This window comes from Ambystoma mexicanum, chromosome 4q (genome assembly GCF_040938575.1).
Source record: "Ambystoma mexicanum isolate Mex_15411 chromosome 4q, UKY_AmexF1_1, whole genome shotgun sequence".
Taxonomy (NCBI): Eukaryota; Metazoa; Chordata; class Amphibia; order Caudata; family Ambystomatidae; genus Ambystoma; species Ambystoma mexicanum.
The window spans coordinates 1,132,951,089-1,132,972,958 of record NC_090928.1 but is presented as its reverse complement, the minus strand read 5'-3'; the positions used below and the strand labels follow the sequence as shown (position 1 = coordinate 1,132,972,958).

Below are 21,870 nucleotides of genomic sequence, written 5' to 3'. Positions count from 1 at the left end.
GGAACTGCCCATCTCTAATTTAGTGCCCAGGTAATGTTATAAAATGGGGTTTCACTGCTAGCCAAGTCCACCCCTCTCTGAGGATGTGATGAGCACAGCACAGAAAATGTTTGAAGAAGAACACTGGCAGAGAGGATTATTTAATAGGGATCCAGGGTGAGCCCCTCCCCCTCGTGGAGTGTTATGCTTATGGAGTTCTGGAAGGAGGAAGCTCCAGCTTCCACTAGGGTGCTGCACCACGGTGACTCATGCCAGCACTTGAAGTGCCACACTGTGGGCTATTCCTCTCCACACTGTGGGTTGCGCGTTTCCCTGTAACCGGACAACTACAGCTACCAGATGTCCTAGCAATAGAATTGACACTGATATAAAACACGTGCACTGACTGCTGGCTGCAAGCAGACACTGCCTCCCTGATGATGTGATCAGCACAGAAAACGTTCGGAGAACACCATTGGCTTAGAAGTTTATTGAGCAGGAAACAAGTGTGTGCAACTCCCCTTCTGTACTGATATATATATATACACAAAGTAGTGGCCGTGTAGTTATGGTTAAATTGCTGTTTCCATAGGAAGAGCACTTTTTGGGCAGCTTATAACTCTGCTCCCCCTGGACGAATCCACACCAAACCTTGCAAATAAAGTATATGGGCCACTGTGAATTTTCTTGCACAGTTCGGTGATGTTTGGTCCAGGGGGGGGAAAGTTATAGGGGGGGTCCCAAAACATCTTTTTTCCCATAGACTGAATGGGGAAAAACTTTGTGCACGCCTACAGCCCAAACCGCTAGATGGATTTTCACTAAATTTTGCGGCAGGAGTAGGAGCTTGGTCCCAAAAGAATGCTTTTGTAAATTTGGTGCCAATACGTCCAGTAGTTATTTTTTAAACAATCAAAAAGTAGGTCTAAAAAAATGTGTGATATCTATGTCCGCTCCGCGGACACACTCCCTGTTCGCGCCGCGGACAAGATACCGATTGGCTAATCCATAGCGTCATGTCCGCGGACATGTGACGCCTTCAATGATTGGATGTTTAACAGCGTGAAGTGCGTCAGATTCTTTTGCTGCACCCGCCATCTTTCATTCATGTTTTGGTGTACACGGACATCGCCGCTAACACATATAAAACAACACACCATTGCACTTGTTAAACTTATGAAATACTGTTTCGGAAGGTGAGGGTTAATGAGGCTGGGATGGGATGTGGCAGCAGGAAGTCAAAAAGTGGTGTTTTCTTGTCACCAAAGTCATACAGTAAATTGGAAGTTGCTGCTCAATATAGTGTCCATTAAGTACAGGCAAAGATTTACTGCGTCTGTGTTACAATGTATTTAAAATAATATTGCAGTCAGACTGGCGTCCTAGAGTTTGAAATCTGAGGCAGCCACCTGCACTGTTTGATGGAAACAGCGGGTCTGCAAGTGTATGGAAGTAGCAGTTCTCATGAATGCATTCAAATATGTTGTTGCAAAGTCAGAATGTATTTTCTTTCTCAGTGAGGGTCACTTGCTTTGCTTTTTTGGTTGCGAGCTCAGTAGGCCCACGCATCCGACTGAACCCATAAGGGTCAATTGTTTTTTGACCTTCAGCGAAAGGAAAAATTCAGTAGGAATGCAGGGAGTGAAAGTTTGGAAAAAATACCATTTGATAAGGTTATGTAGTCAAAACGTTTGTAAGACACATGTAATATCAGTTCAAGAAGATTCTTTGGTGCAAGTACATTGCTGTCTGAGTTTAACGAAGACAATGGAGACGGTAAATATCGTGTAAGTTTACTTTTGACGACTCTACACCGGAACGAGTTTTACTTTTTTATTACCAGAACAATCATTTTGGCAATGTAACTGAGGTACTATCTTTCTGTGTAGTTGTCATTTTTTTTTACTTATGGAGAGTGCAGATTCTCGGCGTTTGTAGGCTATCACTAGATTCACCCATTTTCAACGCTAATGTTTCTTTAAAATGTCATGTATGACCACATCGATTTGTGTATCAGTTTCCACGTTCTTTTTGTCTTTTTTGAAATTTTTTGGTAAAGGTTGGGTATTGATACGTATTTTCTGTTACGTTTTCCGAACAGCTACATTCTGCTGTACTGTGATTGCCATGGATTCCAGATGCCAAGTGATGGCTTCTTTGCACGCCAGATGCACGTACTTGTGACCGGCTGCCTAACCGTCACTGTTTTGTGGGACGACCGGCCGGCCCCATCTGTTCATACGCTGTAGTGGCCATTAGGAGTAACATAACATCTTTTATGGTGGCGTAGGCCGAAGTTCATGCCGACGTCTTGGAAATCACTGTACGACCGAAGCGGAAGCTTTATCAAAAATGAATACTTTGTGTATGCGAAAAGAACAACGTGCGTCTCACGATTAACATTTTCGATGACGACCGAAGAAACAAAGTTACTATTTGATTGAAAATGGGAATAGTCCGATGGTCTCGGACAGTTTATTGTGAAATAAAAGTACTTTACAAATTCTAAAATGTTAATGTTTTCTTTTTAAAACCAATTTATTATTTTAAAATGTAACCTGCTACGTTGTAAGTCGCTGCGTGTTCATTTTCAGGTTCTGCGTCACGGCACGTAGGTGCTTATGGGGGCATTTGGCTACGAAGGAGAGGAACGTCATCCAAAAAAGGTGTACAATATCATTAGGGTTGGTTACGTGACGAGATGTGAGAGTGTTTTTGTATTACACAAGTGTCGTAATGTAGTTAAAAAACATAGCGGTATACGTTTATTGACTGAGGGGTAGGCTGCAGCCATGGGGAGTGGGCAGAATGTCAGGGTCATGGTATAAGGTCATGATCCACACAATGTGGCTACTGGCCATGACTAGAAGGGAGAAAAGATAGGATTACAGTGGCCATGTCCACCTGGGACTGGCTTTGTGGTAAAGTTGTTCGACATTAGGATACATTTGAAAGGGAGGAAAACAGTGCTCGTGGTCATATGTTAACAGGGTTTGCTTTTTGCAGGTTGCCATGGAGGGTGAAGAGGGGCCATGTATGGAACAACCGCCTTCCCTTTCTATGGTGGCCATCGTGGAAAAGCATTTTGTTTTCTAATCCGGGACGCCACAGGCGTCTCGGGTTAGAATGACAAATCCTCGTTTTTAGTAGCACACGTTACTGCTTTGCAAATCTAGATTGTTAATGGCACTCAACCCCCTTTGTAGGGGTTGAAGTGGGAGTAATGATCCAGAGATCGCGTTATGCACTCACGCTTCGATTGGTCTGATAACTTGGCCTGCTGGCCCTTTATTCACCATTCCAGTCCCTGGAACGGAGGACGAAAGCTACAATATTCCCATTAGCATAACACAAACTGCAAATGGAAAAGTTGAAAAATCTTATTGCATCTATGTCCTTTACTGAGAAATATAAAGTAGATGGAGTGTATGCGATTTTAAAATATTTTTAAACTGTGAAAGGTGGTTCTTAAAGGAACATTTACTTTGTTTACGGATGGCTTTTTCTTTGGAAGGACAGCTAAGAAGGAAAGTTGCGGACGGAAATGAGCAAAGAGGCACCAAACAGTAATATGGGAAAAATCTTATTGCGTCTATGTCCTTTGCCTTTACTGAGAAATATAAAGTAGATGGAGTGCATGCGATTTTTAAAAAAAATATTTTTCAACTGTAGAAGGTGGTTCTTAAAGGAACATTTACTTTGCTTATGGATGGCTTTTTTTTGGAAGGACTGCTAAGAAGGAAAGTTGCGGACGGAAATGAGCAAAGAGGCTCCAAACAGTAATATGGGGGGTTAGGTGGATGGGGGAAAATGTTGTGCGTGTGTTATTTGTAAGGTAGGGGCAGTGGGTCTCATGCTCCTTCATTACAGCAGTGGTGCTGTTTCTTGGGGAGGAGGGATGGCCTTAGCTCATGTCGTTTTCAGATAGATAGTACTTTTGCTAAAAGTATGTACTGTGTACTACATTGTTAATGGCTGACTATGAATAAGTGTTGGAGCTTTGCAAGGGAAATGTTGAAAGTGGAAGTTCCTTCATCAGTAAAAAATGTATTTCCACACTGTCCATGAGGCATAAATCTTATTGTTAAGTGTGTACGGATTCTCGGACACGTCACCGTGCTGTGCGCCAGCATATGGTCATGTGGCATTCTCCGCAAGGTGTGCAATGAAGTCAGATGTTACTTTACATTATCGATACGTGCCACTACTAGAAACCGATGAACTTTAGTAAAAAAATGTTGTTAAAGGGATGTTATGGTTAAATTGCGCTACTAAAAACCTATGAAATTCACTAAAAACAACTTTGTTAACGGGACGTTATGGTTCGAATTAAAACCGAAAAACCCTTGAAATTCGCCAGTTATGGTAAGCTAAGCAACCATAACTCGCACCACCACCGTGCACTGCTAAGACTAACACCCAGGACATCAAAGATGACATCACAGATGTAATTGATGACATCACTGATGACATCACATGTGCATTTACTTTTCATGAAAAGTCTGTACAAGGGATTCTTATTCTAATGTTGACAAAAAAGTGTCAAGGATCATTGGAATAAATATCATGAGCTAATTAGTGCATTAAGCAATGCATTGATACAAATAGCATTCTATTATGAAGTTCTATTCAGTATACTAAGCTACTCATGTAGAAACATAGGCATTGTGTGCAGCATACATGATGGAGGTGCAATATTCATAATTGTGCCATGTTGAATACTGAAATGATAACTGCTTTCTTATTAGAGGTTTGCATACTGTGAAACATGTAGTAAGTAGCTGATAAAACCCACTTACTACATAATTGCATTATTACAGACAAAACACAAGAGACAACAACACATACAAATGTGAGTATATACAGGGAAAGTGAAGTAAGCAAAAAAGCAGCAGTAGTGCCAGAAAGTGTTCATAACGTGACTGATTATCTTTATGCAGAGAAATGACTGCTCTGTTTCAAAGCTGCTACTTCCCCTATGTATATGTATCACATGATGTGACTGGACCCTAAGGAAAGTACTGTGACTATATACAGAGAAAGTACAGTAATAAAAAAACAACAGAACTATCAGAAAGTGCTGATAACCCTACTGATTATCTTCATGCACAGAAAGGATTGCTGTCTTTCAAGTCTGTGGCCCTCAATACAACACCGGCGCTAAACCATGGCGCTATTAGCACTATGGTTGTGCCGGTGTTGTAACGGGTCTGCCATGGTTCAATGGGGAATTACCACCCATTCCAAGGTTGGCAGGGCGGTAATTCCCCATTGAACCATGGCCCTTCCCCATTCCCATTTTCGGCCCATAGGGCTCTATGGGAATGGGGAAGGCGCTAAGTACGGTAATGCAAATTGCGGTACCGTACTTAGCACCAAGGTCCCTTTGTGGTCATGTGGCATTCTCCGCAAGGCTGGTGTATACCAGCCGTTCAGGTCGGGTCCCGCAAAGGGACCTCATAGTAAGGCGCTAAGTGTTTCACGGCGCCGCAGCCTTTTACGGCGCTGTTAAACACTTAGCGCCAGGGTCCTAGTGAGGCCCTGTGTCTTCTCCTATGTATATGTTTCATATGATGTGACAGGAGCCTAAGGGTACTACTGTAAGAACATACTTGAAGGATAAGTGTACAAATATAGTATCTTTTCAATTTTTAGTTCCTGACTGTTACTGAAGAAAACCATGTAGCCTAGATATGTCAGTAAAGGAAAAAAGGGGGAGCCAGACATGTGATGACCTCAGTGATTATAACAACAAACAGGGTTACGTTGTGGAAAAAATAAGAGAGAGCACGGACAAGCCGTTGGTTTCCTTTTAACCGTTAAAGGGGGTAGATGTGGTAGCACAAAAACAACGGTTTTATAGGAAAATATCTTTAATTACTCAGAGTATCTGAGGCAAAAAACTGGAAGTTCATATCCTCGAACTCAAGTGCAAGGGGTGACAAAAAAATGGCAAATCCAATAGGGTTGGTACATCGCTGTCCAGAACTGAAGATTAGATTCTGTAGCTGTGTGATGGTAATTCAACCTGGCGAAGGTCAACTGTTCATATTCTGTTTTCCTGTGTTATTATTTTAATGGTTCCCGTGGGCCACAGGGAGGTAGGAATACTTGAGGTTCAACGGTTGGAAAATGCACAAAATAAAAATGGCCAAGGGGCCAAAATGGAGTGATGGGGCTCTTAAAAAAAATTGCACACTCTTTACATCTGGGTGTGCACAGGAGTAGTTGTTATCTGGCAATATCTTCTTCCTTTCCGTAAAGATATTTGGTGTAGGTCATGAGAGCCCACATGACCAGTGGGGTCGACCGGTTTCAATGGCACTCATAATTGGGGCCATCTTCCTCAGGACCGTGATTCCAAAAAAGGAGGAGAAATCCGAAAGTTTCAGAAATGTCTGAAACGGGGACAGGTAACTCCTGTAGGGATACAGAAAAGGGGGAAGGCGTAGAAGAGGGGAGAGAATGGCATGAAACAATCTAGCCTTGTCAAGAAGTGTAATCTAGACCTTACCCCAAGAGTGAGAGGATAAATGTGGATAAAACGTATAATCTAATTGCGGTGAAAATTACAGGACTATTGTTGGTGCCTGATCACCGGTGTCTAAACATGTCTCATCGGGGAGGGGAGGAGAAGTGCTGGAGTGGGGTGACTAGTTCACAGAGGGGAACGTGCTCAGTGGCAATATGGAAGAAGGGAGCCATAGGTACCTCTGATCACACGATGTGTGCTGGAGGGAGTCTGCCTGTCGCAAGCTGGCTGGTTGCTCTGGAAGACAAGGCAGGAGGGTCTGTAAACAGAGAGCTAGGTAGCAAAATTACAAATGCAGCTGAAACGCTGGCTGCTCGGTAGAGCTAGTGTGGCAGCAAGAGCTGTACCTGTGTCTTCCGTGGAGGCGTCTGCTTTATTCGGAGGGGCCGCTCGGAATGAGCGCGATACCGAAATGAGGCCAAGCGCCTCTAAAAACAAGGTTGCAGCGCGCGCCCGCCTGGCGTCGGAATGACGTCGGCGGGCGTCTAGGCAACGTCCTAACAAGTGCGGTGTAGGTCCACATAGGGGAACCTGCCCAAGCGCCCGTAAAGAGTGCTTGGAAACACGTATAGACAGCTGAAGAATACTAAAGCTGTGTGGGGCTTGGAGGCTAAACGTGCCAAGGAGGGGGTGGGCTCCTAATCCAATGGGGGTGGCGAGGAAGGGAGGGGGGGGAGACAAAAAGAAGGGGGGGGGGGAAGGGGGGGAAAAATCTATGTCAATGCAGCAGAGAGGGGAGGAAACTCACTCAGGGGGGCTGGTAACACAGTAGGAGAGTACTATGAGAAGAGAAGAGATGGTCTCTCAGACCGAAGGGGGGAGAGACAAAGGGCAGTTTGAAGGGCGGAACAGACCAGTATTCCCAGCCAAGCGGCCTATGTTAGCACCGCTAGGTCGTGCCACTGGATATTCTCATTCAGTCCTTTGGAACATGTGTTGAGTCTGTAGATCCACTGCTGTTCCCTTCTGAACAGAATGTTGTTATAAGAGCCCCATCACACCATTTTGGCCCCTTGGCCATTTTTATTTTGTGCATTTTCCAACCGTTGAACCTCAAGTATTCCTACCTCCCTGTGACCCACGGGAACCATTAAAATAATAACACAGGAAAACAGAATATGAACAGTTGACCTTCGCCAGGTTGAATTACCATCACACAGCTACAGAATCTAATCTTCAGTTCTGGACAGCGATGTACCAACCCTATTGGATTTGCCACTTTTTTGTCACCCCTTGCACTTGAGTTCGAGGATATGAACTTCCAGTTTTTTGCCTCAGATACTCTGAGTAATTAAAGATATTTTCCTATAAAACCGTTGTTTTTGTGCTACCATGACCTCAGTGATGTCATCAATGCCATTTGTGATGTCGTCTTTGATGTCCCGGGTGTTAGTCTTAGCAGTGCACGGTGGTGGTGCGAGTTATGGTTGCTTAGCTTACCATAACTGGCGAATTTCAAGAGTTTTTCGGTTTTACTTCGAACCATAACGTCCTGTTAACAAAGTTTTTTTAGTGAATATATATATATACATATATACTCTGCAAGCAAGGAGGTTCTGCATTTGCCCGCATGAGCATATATGTTTAGTACCGCTAAGGGTGTAGGGGTTTAATCCACCGATTCCAAACAAATTGTTCAATTGAAAATGTGACCATTAGACACTGAAAAGAACACAAAGGCACTGAAAATCAGGAATAACTGCCAGGAGAGGCTACAGAGCAATTGTATGTATGCAAGACTGTGCGTTCCACCTGGGGCCTCGTGCCCCTGTGGGAGTGCAGAGCGGTGTCGATTGTAACAGTTGCATCATTAGCTGGTACAGCTGCCAGGAGAGGGATTTGAAGAGGCATCAGTGTACCAAGGCCTGGGTCCTTCTCCTTCATGCCACTCGTCACACTGTGTGGGCAGCCGCCTGACGGGATCCTGGAGCCAGGGGCATTTGAATTTTGAGCCGGCTATGGAGTTTGCAGAAGGTAACCTGCTGCCTGCGCCATTTTGATTAACATGGCACAGCAACCATTTTAATTTAAATGGCGCTGCCTCTTCCATTTCAATTTAACCACGGAACTACCTGTCTGATGCAAATGCCATGGTGTCAGAATGCCCACCATGCATTTCTTCTTGGGTATGTAGATACACTATGGGTCACCTGTATGGGCCATATTGGAAGACCCCATGGTTGATTACTTATCTTATTGTTGCTAACGGAATCAATCAATGGTAGGCTTGGTTCATTCGACATGTGGCTAGTTGTGGTGGCGGTGCCGCCGATGTAGTGGAACCTCGGGTAATGTACTGTAGCTTTTTAATGAACTTGCCTCTGGTAAATGGTAGCAGTTAATGCCATTGCTTCGCAGCAACCACTAAAATGTCTTAAAGCAGAGTGCAGGAAATCGCTCCTTTTTTTTGGCGGCTGACGGTTCTTGGCAAATCAACAGACTGAATGGTAGCCCAGGTTTTCCTTTTCGTAGCTTAGGCCAAGCTCAAGACTTACTCATAATAGGTGCTATTGGTTAAACAATTCTACATGCAAAACCGTCAAGAGACTGGAGACTTTGGAATGATAATGATAAGATTGGAATGGTGTATTTTATATATACCTAACTACCATAAAACAGTTCTAGAATAAAGCACCAATTCAATGGGAACCCATGAAAAATAACTGTACCAATGAAGTTCCAATGAAATTAATGGAATCCAAATTCACATTGGTTCCTATGGGCAGCAATGTTAAAGCAAAATGGAAAATCATGGGAGAAATGACTATGCATTGGCCTGGTTATTTGGTCCTGTGCAAAGAAGGGTATGTAACTCGCAAGCACCTGGGGTGTACACCGTGATCCCGAGCCATGTGAGCGAGGGGAAGCCCGCTTCACGTGACAAGGGACCGGAGAAGGAAATAAAGTGGGGGACAGGGTCAGACTTGGACAAGAAATAGGCTGGGCACCTAAAAATAAGTAGCCCATCCCTCGCATCAAAAAGAGTGGCCCTCAAACCATCATCTGTGAATCGCGTCAATTCACGACTTTGCATGCACCGGTAAGATAACCGAATGGGCCACTGCACCAAGAAGACGCTGAAAGGGAAACAGAATCAAGGGACATCTTTTTCATATACATTTCATTTTGTATCTCTCTTTCTCCTAGTTTCACCTCTTGATATTTGGTTTCAGCCCGGACATTTAGTCTCTTGAATTCCAACTCTATTCTTAGTCGATCAAGAGAAATATATTCTAAGCTTAAATGTGGACCTTGTGGGGGTACGAATGGGAAGTGGTTGAGGTACAACGGCAGCCTGTGGCAGAGGGGATCTCTCGTCCTGAGATGGCTCGACCTCCTCTGACTCCTCTTGCAGATTGGAGCTGGACTCTAAACTAGCATCCTCATCATTATCTTCCACATTAACTGGGTGAGTAGGGGTTACAGGCCTACTACCTACTACCCAAACATTGGTGATTCAACAACCTTGTAATCAAGTCACTTTTTTCCTTTTAGACTCGGGCAAATCTTTCAGTTGATCTACTGTCAGGACAATCAGGGCTGCCTCATTAAAGTTATCCTTATTTGGCATGTTACAATTGCTCAACTTTTTGGTGGAGCTTAGCCTTGTGGCTGGTTTAGTTGGGCACAAGTACAGAAAATAGTCAATGTAACCACTCTACACCAATCCCACCACCGCCACCAGTGTTAGGAAAGAATTGATGTAGTAACACTGTGTGAGACTACACAAACTTGTCCTCTTGGTAGTAGGTAACGCACCTTTTGGTATAGGGCTGTTCTACACAAGTTGGTAGTGTGACTGATAAGCCATGCCTATCTGAAGAGGGGTAAATGTGCGCTGTGGAGCTGTAGAAATGAAATTCGCAAATACAAGTAGCCAAGTAACACTTATACTTAAGGTTTCAGTTATAAATAGTTATTTATTTATTTAACACCAGTTTTTAAATAAGCATTCTTCAAAAATGGCAATATATGTAAAATTCAAATATACTTTAAATACTTTTCCAGAATCAGCATAAGTTTAGTAGATACTCTTTTGAGATGCTTTTTACACACTTCCAACACCCGGGGGTGACTTCAATCACAAGGACAGTAATGGCATTTATGTATCACTAATAAACTTTGAAGATTCTGAGGTTGCACAAAGGAAAAGTTAAAGAAAGGAAAAAGCTTAATGAGGTTCTCAGAGCATGTGAGTATACTTAAATCTTACAATGCAGTCTAGACAAAACCTTTCCCAGCAATAACAGTCTAAAAACAAGTTACCACCTCTGAGGGACAGTAAATATCAAAGTCAATGGACTAGAAGAGTCTGCAGGTAGCCAGGACAGCCAAAGTCAATTGGAGCACAGTCGATGGAGCTGAGTTAATACAAATCTTGCACAAAGTTAGAGAGTTTTGTAGAAATCACGTGTAGGGTCACAAGCTGTTACACTTGTGGAAAGCAGAGTTGAAATCAACTCTAACAAAAGTAGCCACTGCAAGTCTCAAATGAGAAGAGCAAAGCTAAAGACACTGAGCTAAGTACCCCAGGTCTAAACAGTACCTCTGGTTTGAAGAAGAGTGGTTCAGCTGGATTCTGTCCTGTTGCAGCGATGCAGATCCTGGGTTTCTGAGCCTCAGTCGTGGGGACAAGAGGGAGGACGCCTAGAGGACTCCTGCAGCAGCAATTTGGAGTTCGTTGGCAGCTACAGGCTCTTTTCGGGTCAGCAGCACTTTGCAGTTTCAGTGTGCGGTAAACAGCATCAGCGCAGATCTTGGATACCGGTTGGGCTTCCTTCACTCCTTGAGTCCTGCATGCTGGTGAGGGGACTCAAGCTCTGGTCGTCCTGCTTCTGGAGGGTTCTTAGGATACTCCTGGAGCTTCTAGCCGGATTGCAGATGTTGCACTCGACTACGGATTTATTGACCCCTGGCACTCTATTCCTGCAGCAGCAAAGAAGTACAGCCAGTCAGGGAAGATGGCCCAGTAGAGTTTGTGTCGGGGTTAGTTGGTCCCACTAACCCAAGGGAAGAAGTCATCCCTTCCGGAGCTTCTCTTGTCGATCAGAAAAAGATGTTTCAGCACAGCAGCAGTGCTTCACCGAGCAAGGCAATTCAAAGGTCCAGGAGGATGCTGCAAGCTTCGGTTATGTTTTTCTCATTGCGGGTTCTTCCCAGTGGTCGACTCTGCCTCTAGTGCCAAAACCCTCGCCCTTTAAGCAGGTTTCTCCCATCCATGCACAGCCTAGGCTGTCACTCAAACAGCAGGGTGGCTGCCCTGAAAGGACAGCCAGACAGCCAATCAGGACTGGGTGCATTCAGGTATTCCTAGAGACAAAGAACAGAGGAGATTTGGGAACCTCCCTAACTTCCTGCCCTTCCAGACACACTGCAGCCAGAGGCTGGTTTCAGGTCTAAAGCCTGTCAAGGCAAAATGAACAAACGGATCAAACCTGGCTTGGCGCGCAGAGTAAAACCCAAGAAAGACCTCACAAACATAAAATGGTGAAAAAAGAAAACCAGGCCATTTTGACAGAAATGGTCACCCATGGGTGCTATACTTCAGCTGAGGATTCAGCCTGCGGTAGAAAAGCACAATGCTAGGAACATTAAACCACTGCCACCAGCCATTTAAAGTAGTGAGGGTAACATAAAAAATGTTACATGAGTAGTAGGTAGGAAAAGGGGGCTACTAAGTAACCCTTCAGCAGTCCACTTAAGACGGGGTGTGCTGGACCTACATATTAAAAAGTTAAGTAAAGTCAATTTCACTTTACTACTCTTCGGAACAATAGTTCACACAAGAAAAGGTAGTTAAACCTTATAAGAAATCTAAAGGATTTCTCTGTGACACTGCAGTGAAGGTGCTGTGTGTCACCATACTAAAGAAGGTGCCGATGGAGATTGTCAGACTCCAAAAACAAAGGAAACATACAATCCAAATCAGGCCAAAAGACAGGAGAGAGTGAGAAAAAGGTCTCACACGCTCCAGGGTTAAAATTAAAAAGTCCTAAAGTCCAGCAAAAGAGCTGGGGGTCTCTGAGGTTGAAGGCAATTAGCACAGAAATGAGAATTCTCCCTAACAGTCATGGCTCTACCTGCATATGTTGTCTTAGGTCGTAATCCTGATTGGCTCTCAGTATTCCAACACTCCACCATAGGTTGTAATTAAACTTTATAGACCCATAGAGGCCCATACTGACCGTTGAAGACCATGAGGACTGAGTTAAAGGTACAAGAGCAGTTTGAAGATTCAATGAGATTCACAGGCCCAGATCACCTGACATGGCTTGAAGGCGGCCTCTATAAAGCTTTATAACCTTGCTTGCTATTTCATGTGAAAGAAAAAAAGAGCCAAAAGGGAATGAATGGTGGATCCAAGTAATGCCTTTATATGCCTATGTGACAGGTCGGTTAGCGTTCTCTACTTCCTCTGGGTAATGCCCACTCCATCTCTGGTATTTACATTAGCATGGTTACGCACAAGCTTATCTATATAAAAATTTGACTGGGAGTTTGTGGCGATTTGGCTGAGGGTGCTCTCTTCTCCAAGTTGCCGGTAGGGCCGCGTATGTGGCATGCTAAACAATCTGTGGCCCTTTCTGGTTCGTATGGCTGACAGATTGGCCAATCCGAAGACTGCATGCCATATTGCAGGCTTATAATGAAAAATAGTTGCTGACACAAGCATGTTGTTGATTGTGGCATCTAGTCTACAAATTGTAAATTGATAGTGAATTGCACCCCTGACAGGAGATTGAGCACCTGCTGTAGATATTGGTGTCTGTAGCCCTCATTTTCGAGGTTTGGAGGCAGGGATGGCTGTGCTTTTCCGCCTTACCATGTTGATTTTATAAGTAAGTTCTATATAGCTAGATGTGAAACAATATTCTCTTGTGTGTACAGTAGAAATGGTCATGTTATAATATTAATAGTGCTCCCAGACTCAATGGGCCTCATTCCAAGGTTGGTGTGAGTCATGGCGCTATTACCGTGTCCGCCCTGGTTCGATGGGGATTTACCGGTCTATTCCGACCTTTGCGGGACCGGTAAGTCCCCATTGAAAATGTCAATCCCCATTCCCTTTTGAGCCCCATACGGTTCAATGGGAATGGGGAAGGCGCTAATAACGGTACCATAAATTACGGTACTGTTATTAGCTCTGAAGTCCCTTTGCGGGTCCCGTCCATAACGCCTGGTAAAACCAGGCGTTAAGGAGGGGGCCGCAAAGGGACCTCAGAATAGGGCGCAAAGGGATTACCGGCACCGGGGTCCTTACCGGTGCTGGTAATCCCTTTGCGCCCACCTTGGAATGAGGCCCAATGTCCTGCTAGCTGTGGAAGTTTATTTATTTATTTATTTTGACATTTATAAAGCACACGTAACCCAGAGGCATCTAGGCAGCTTCTCAGCTTTATACATCTTTATACAGTGCAACTTGTGTACTATTTTCAGTGTTTGCAGGAGTTACAAAGCAATCTAAAATGATATACATTTAACCCTATAATTAGTGCACAAGTCGTTCACAACACAGTAATTGTCCTCTTTATTTTGCCAACATTACTTGGCAGCAAATTCGAAACTCCACAGACAATGAACCATGTGTTGCAGGACCTCAAATATAAAGTCTCAAAACGCTCTACAATTTTAGGGTTTTCTGTCCCTTTATTGGAAATGTCTTTGGTGGAGAAGTCTAAAAATATTCTTAAAGCGTGGCTCCAAAATCTGGCCTGTTGTACGAATAACCGAGGCCAGAAGAACTTTAAAGTGACAATATTGTCTCCTGTTTTCACAATTTACCTGCAATTGTGGGTAACGGAAAGCATGAGATTAGAAGTCTTTAACATAATGACTCTTGTGTGGAGTGCGGGGGAGATACAATGTATCCCCTTTCACACTAAAACTGTAAAAATTCTGTTACAGAAACAAGCTTACCTTTAATGGCTGGTGGCAGTGATACCTTTTACTAATTTGGTGCACCTTTACCGCGGGCTGTGTTCACAACTGCAGTAAGTCACCCAAGGGTGCTCATTTTATCCAAATGGCCCCAGTCTTGTTTTTTCATCATTTTAGTATTTCATGTCCTTCCATCTTCCATCTTCCTTCCCTTGACATCCATGATGGGAAATTCGTTTGTGTGATTTTTATCTTCAGTGGTAGTCCCCTGGACTCCCGGCCCAGGCTCCAGTCTGTCTGTGAAGGCAGAAAGCGAAGGAGGAGTCTAAAACTCCAAAGCCCTTTGTCTTCCTCCTTGCCTGAATGGGGACAAATCCCAGCGGGTGGCTGGCTGTCCTGATTGGACAACCAGACCGCCCATTGTTGTAAAATGCTGCGAAATCTTCTTCTTTTTTTTATTTACTTGTTTATAATCATTAAGATTTTTACAAGAGAATTTTCATTCAAGGAGCTACATGAAGAAACAGAACGACGACGATCTGTATTTAAGTCAATCAATCTTTTGAGTAGAGATTGTAAGTTTTGTCTTTTCCTTTGCAATGTTCAGAAGCTTTGCGGACGCAGTATGCCATCTAATCTTGTCGCCTGTAATAAGGCGATTCCACCATGTCGCTTCATTACTGGCGAATGAGTTTACCAGCAGGGGACTGAAAAAGCTATCCTGGCTTGATGCAGAGCAGGGCACATCGTCAGCAAGTGTCTGATAGATTCTGTCTGCAGGCTTTTTCCGTCGATCCTGTTCTGATAGCTAGGATTTCCTGAGTCGGTAGGACGTTGAGACGTGCTTTCAATAGATTTCTCATTAGGGATTTGCTTGGGTATTTTTTGCAATACATCATAGGTTCTTTCCATTTTTTTAACCGTCATGGGGAGATGAGCTAGTAGTTTGTTAGATGTTGCTTTTTCGTTAGTGGTGATCCAGTCCGGACACTCCAGTTTTGTTTTTATCCTTACCGGGTTATTCTTCAGTTCTTCCTCAGTGCAAGCAATTTCCTGCAGTTTTTGATTTTGGGTCTTGGCCCAGTCATTCATAAAGCAGTTGTTACCTCTGGCAATTTCTTCTGCTATCATGCAGTAGATTTCAAGACTCTCAGGGTGTATGATTTTCCTCTATAGCTGTAAGGAACTATGGTCCACTACTGCTTTCAGGGAGACAAGACCAAGTTGCCATCTTATCGCTGCTGCTGATGTAGAGTTCGGTAACCCCAGCCCCGATCTCCGGATGAAACCTTTGAGTTTTTGCCGCAGTAGAGGGGGGATAGTAGGTGTGGCATCCACACCGTACGCCAATGATGGAATAATCTTAGCCTTATAAAAATTGATAGCAGGTTGGAGTGAGAATTTTCCGTACTTTCTATCGACTGCTCTTAATTGAGCCGCTAAATTCTTTGCCTTGGACCACAGTACTTCTTGCATATTTAAGGATTTCTTGGAGCTGTCGATTTGACCTCCGAGGTATCTGAAAGTTTTAACCACTTCAATTTTCGTCTTGTGAAGATACCACTGTAGGCGCGCCTTCTTTTTGGTTCCTGGTTTTTGAAAAATCATGATTTTAGTTTTTGATTTATTGATCTCAAGATTATTTTCTGTAATGTAAATCGTCAGGTTGTCGAGCAAAATCTTCTTCTGTACCGAGGTACTGTGCTGGTTTGGGTATGTACTTACCTTAAGTCTCTTGTGATTCCTGCGTAGTTGTGGGGTGATTTCTGTGATTGGGAGTCATCTCGTCCAGTGCACCCAGGCCCTGCTGGAATCCTCTTAGGGTGTCTTCTGTGAAGCCCCTGGACCCTCAACTAACTCTGAAGTAAAATACTCACCTGTTTGAACAGTCTTCCTAAGGAACTCTGACTTTTGCTTTTTAAGAACCGATTCTGCCACTGCCTGTTGGACACTAGACCCTAGTGACCCCCTCTTCTGCCACTGAGAACACTCATGATCCAAGAATAAGGGAAATACTTTTAAGGGGTTGCACCTTTTGCCTAGAAAAGAGAATACGTGTTTAAAAGTTACTTACTTGTAGAAGAGTTGGTTGGTAACTGTAACTCTGAGAATGAACAGTTACACAATTTCTTACTTACCTTGAATGTGTGCTGCACTATTCTGAAAAGTATATGTAACCTCTTTTTTCCTTAGAAACTGTTTCGCCATTCTAACAGAAAGTAGATGTAAGGGTATATTGCTCACCTGTGATTTGGTTGGGCCTCTTCCCAAAAGTAATGGTGTTGGTTTCACTTCACTATTCCTGTTAGTATAATTATATGAGTGTCCCCAACTGGGTCTTGCTACTCCTTACTTGCTGTTAGCCTGTTCAGAATAAGTCTGCATTAGGTTTTACCTACCTAGAATAACTTTGAGTCATTCATAAAGTGTAACATTGGGTTTTGCTTTCCCTGTTCTGTTATACACAGACACAAAACGAGTCTTGGGTTTATACCTGCCCCCAGTTGCTGATAGCTCCTTGGAATGTACATGGGTTTTACTTACATTGGGTTAGCTGTGTGCCATCCAAAAATAAATTACAAGAGTTACTGCTTATCTCAATCTGTGTTTCACTGATCTCAAAAACACCTGTAATTGAATATTACATCCTTAGGTTTTATTCACCTAGTATAACTGTGTTTTATCACAAAAGTAGTTATAGGTTTTTACTGTACCTAGAATAAGTGCTTCACTATTCACAAAACATATATTGTCCAGTTGACTGATTATGTGATTTGTTACCGAGTGTCACAGTACAACTGGTAGGGTCTACTACCCTTGAATTACTGAATATACTCTGAAAGTAATCATTGTTTTTTACTCCCAAAGAATATGTGACCTGGGTGGTTGCTCCTGCACGGGGGAGTCCTTGGTAAGGAGTCTCACTTGTGGGTTGCACTGGAAAGAGGGGCCCTACCTTGGGCCTGGATCGATGATAGACAAAGTCCTTTAGGTCCTTTGGAGGCGATCTCTGGAAGAGCTCCCTCCACCTGGCTAGTCTGTTCTTCAGAGACCTATACTGAATGTGTATGAAAAGGTTTGACTTCCCTAGAACAACTGTTAGGTGGTCCAAATAAGGTTTATGCTTTGGTCTCTGTACCTTCAAGCATAGTGTTGTGTTTTTACAATTGTGATTACATATAATATTATTTATTTTATTTTATTTTTTGCATTTTTAAAGCGCCTACACAGCCCGGGGGCATTGAGGCGCTGTTACAGGAATATTTCTCTTAGTTGTGTATTGATAACGTGCTTAATACCCGGAAGGTTTCTAAGTGCAGTGCAGACCCAGGGATCGAACCTGTGTTGCTTCGTGTCTTCGTGTTTCCAAGGCAAGCACATTGCCGCTGAGCTATCCTCCCAGGATATTATAGTACTTATTTCCCCCAAGATGTATCTGGGCCTGCTTGTATTTAAATAAACCATTTATTTTTACAATACATAGAGCCTCATTCCGAGTGCGGCGGAAAGGGGTTAACGGCGCCAGTAAGGATGCCGGTGCCGTTAACCCCTTGCCGCTGCATTCTGAGGTCCTTTTAGCGGGTCCCGCTAAGGGCGGCTGGCAAAACCAGCCACCCTTAGCGGGACCCGCTAAAGCACCAGGGAGCTAATAACGGGCCCGTTATTAACTCCCTCCCCATCACCATTGCACCCTATGGGGGCTCGAATGGGAATGGGCATGGGTATTTTGAATGAGGAATTACCGGGTCCTCCAAGGTTGGAATGACCCGGTAATTCCTCATTCAAGGATCCCAGACCCGGTATGCGGTATTGGGGGTAGGCATGGCGCTAATAGCTACCTCCATACTCGTAATGAGGCCCATAGTGTTTCAGTGTTTCTTTGGGCCATTTGTATTACAATTGCATGTGTACTGATTCTACAGCCCTCTCTCCCTCCTAAAATAAGCCTGGCTGCTCAGTCTACACTACCATGATCTCAGGTGGTACAGCCTTATACTAAAAGTGGAGTCTTGTACTGCCTCAGTTGAATGGTTTTACCAAGCCCTTAGTTGGTCTACAGAAAAACTGTCCTAACAGGAGTATTCAGAGAAGGATTTCAGCTGCAATGTCAATGTTCAAGAATATGGGCCTCATTATAAGCATGGCGGTCCGGGAACTACGGTACCGGTAAGCATGGCTGTACCGTAGTGCCCGGACCGCCATACTACGAGCCGTGCTCGCAGGTGCCTGTCAGCCTGCCAGGTCTGGCCTGGTGGGCAGAGCGGCACCGCGAGCGCAGCATGTCGGATGCGCCGGCACCGTCGTTGACAGTGCCTGTGCATCCGACGTCCCCATTCCCATTGAGCCCTATGCGGCTCAATGGGAATGGGGACTGACAGGCACCGGCACCCAGCAATGCAGGAATTACCGGGTCCGGCAATGCGGGAATTACCCGGTAAATCCTCATTGACGGGTGCCGGAAAAAATGCAACTCCGGCGGCAGCCATGCCTGTTTTACAGGCACGGCTACAGCCAGGGTTATAATGAGGCCCTATGTCTTTAAAGCTGAGAAGAGAGGCTTAAAAGTATGGTCCTTGAAAATGGACCAGCAGGACATGGCCTCTCCAAATACCTTTAAGTTTTATTCTTTTGCCTCAACTGCGTCAAGCTAGGCTTCAATGCGCTTTCTGAGTCAGTCATTCAGTATCGGGTTGGTCAGATGGCGGACTTGGTCCACCACACGGTGCGGTACGAAGACGCTTGGAATAGGCAGCCAATGTCCTAGTCGGTGTAGCTCAAATTGTTCTCGACATCTGGGTTGCTGAGAGGTCTAATCCTGGGTCTCCAGGGATAAGGAGAGTCTTTTAGTCTAGGCATCTACTCCAGGAAGTTGACTGTCAGCGTTTATAATGAAACGCTGCTCGCAAGGCAGACAAGGTTTACAATTACAGTGGCAGGCAGCGTTTAATTGTAATTGTAAACGCTGCCTGCCATGCGAGCAAGGTAGGCAGAGTTTACTCGTTTGCATGGCGGAGTGCAAAGGTGCAGGGCAAAAGTGGGCGTACGTGCATGTACGCTGTCTTTTGCCCTGTGCATTTGCACTTTGTCCTGCAATTGACCAACATTTGGCACCGGGGTCCAGCTATGTGTATGTCTACACATAACAGTTCTGCGCTGCCAAATTACGTTTTGGAGCGACATGAGCTACATCGACTACCAATTGTTAACCACTTCATATGCATTTACATAATACAAATCTTTCCTTGTATGAAGTTTGGTGTACGTGCTCCAACTCCTGGGCTGGTCAGTCTCTACAGTTTATTTCCTCCCTTAGCCCTGTCCTAAAACATATAACCACGGGGGCTGACATGACAGATAAGTCACAATAACATGGAGGTAGATAAATGTACAGGCCCCATTAGAAAGACATTTTTTGGGGGGAAATCTTTCAGCAGACAAGCGTGATGTTACTCTTACGGTCACCCGTTATTTTTGGGGGGCTCATATTAGAAGCCATTAACCACCACCTAGAACAGCTCGGCTCTGGTGGTGCGCGTGAAGCACGCAGTGCCGCCCCCATCCTGCAGTGTGACAGGAGAGGGCATCCCCCCAGCACGGGCGGGCTTCCGGCGGAGCCCTGACAGGTGCACATTAGCAGAACAATGGGCAGGTCTGCCCTGCCCGGCGCGGCTCTGCCCCTCAGCCGTGCGGCGGCAGCGGCGGCCGCTTCTCTGGGCGGTTGCTATGCAGCCGTGTTTGCTCACCGTGTGCGACACCGCTTCACAGGCACGGCAACCCTGCCCACCTGGCTGGCTGTCACTGGCACTCTGTCCCCGCCACACACGCGGGGTCTCCTCCTCGGCTGGCAGAAGCGGGAAGTCTGGCAGCAGGGGGCAGGGGGGAGGCCTCGGCACCTGTGGCAGCCCAGAAGAGACAGCAGCATGGAGTTCTACTTTGAAATACGGTAAGTTTACATGTTCAGCTGGCTCGTTTTCGGGGTGAGGCAGCAAGCTAGAGCTGTCGCTGTTAATGGTAGTGCGCCGCAGTGTGTGGTGTAGAGTTCATGCTTTTTAATGTTTTTTATCACTGTAAAAGGGGGCAACACTTGCTGTGCGCTGCCCTGCGATTGGCTGGCATATTTAAAGCGGCCACTGGTGATGGGAGGGATTTATTTGAACATTCAGGAATGCCTTCTGGACAGCTTGGAATGCTGGCAGGCTGCGGAAACGTGCGCAAGCCCTCAAAGTACAGGCAGTCGTGGACGTCGGGCATTATCCGCCACGCAAGGTGACAAGTGCCCCCCCCCGCCCCACCCCCCGTGGAGTCCTGGAGCTAGACAAGAACCGGCTCACCCATCAACAGCTTGTTATGCCACTGAAAGGAGAGCAAGGGGCTGCACTGCCAAAAGGAAAGGAAGGGGCTGCCCTACCCAAATTGGAGCAAGGGGCTGCACTACCAAAAGGGTAGGAAGGGGCTGCACTGCCAAACGGGGAGCAAGGGCCTGCACTACCCAAAGGGGAGCAAGGGGCTGCACTACCAAAAGGGGAGCAAGGGGCTGCACTACCAAAAAGAGAGCAAGGGGCTGCACTACCAAAAGGGGAGCAAGGGGCTGCACTACCAAAGGGGGAGGAAGGGGCTGCACTGCCAAACGGGGATCAAGGGGCTGCACTACCCAAAGGGGAGCAAGGGGCTGCACTACCAAAAGGCGAGCAAGGGGCTGCACTGCCAAAAGGGGAGGAAGGGGCTGCACTGCCAAACGGGGAGCAAGGGGCTGCACTACCCAAAGGGGAACAAGGGGCTGCACTACCAAAAGCGGTGGAAGGGGCTGCACTGCCAAACGGGGAGGAAGGGGCTGCACTGCCAAACGGGGAGCAAGGGGCTGCACTACCCAAAGGGGAACAAGGGGCTGCACTACCAAAAGGGGAGGAAGGGGCTGCACTGCCAAACGGGGAGCAATGAGTTGTACTACCAAAGGGGGAGGAAGGGGCTGCAGTGCCAAACGGGGAGCAAGGGGCTGCACTACCCAAAGGGGAACAAGGGGCTGCACTACCAAAGGGGGAGGAAGGGGCTACAGTGCCAAACGGGGAGCAAGGGGCTGCACTACCCAAAGTGGAGCAAGGGGCTGCACTACCATAAGGGGAGGAAGGGGCTGCACTGCCAAACAGGGAGCAATGGGTTGCACTACCAAAGGGGGAGGAAGGGGCTGCACTACCCAAAGGGGAACAAGGGGCTGCACTACCAAAAGGGGTGGAAGGGGCTGCACTGCCAAACTGGGAGAAAGGGACTGCACTACCAAAAGGGGAGGAAGGGGCTGCACTGCCAAACGGGGAGCAAGGGGCTGCACTACCCAAAGGAGAGCAAGGGGCTTCACTACCAAAAGGGGAGAAAGGGGCTGCACTACCAAAAAGAGAGCAAGGGGCTGCACTACCAAAAGGGGAGCAAGGGGCTGCACTACCAAAGGGGGAGAAAGGGGCTGCACTACCCAAAGGGAGCAAGGGGCT

At 45.7% G+C, this 21,870-nt stretch overlaps 1 protein-coding gene across 3 annotated transcripts in view; it reads left to right on the top strand.

The window, feature by feature from the left end:
• The window catches only part of TOGARAM2 (TOG array regulator of axonemal microtubules 2), a 717,735-nt gene that overhangs the window by 238,026 nt on the left and 457,839 nt on the right, over positions 1–21,870 (top strand). For 2 of the 3 annotated variants that reach the window (XM_069608718.1, XM_069608716.1), the window contains exon 1: positions 20,004–20,333. The exons of the other annotated variant lie outside the window; for it this stretch is intronic. The gene's annotated coding sequence lies outside the window, so the exon portion shown is untranslated. Of the gene's footprint in view, positions 1–20,003; positions 20,334–21,870 lie in introns of those variants that run through there. 3 annotated transcript variants of the gene reach the window in all.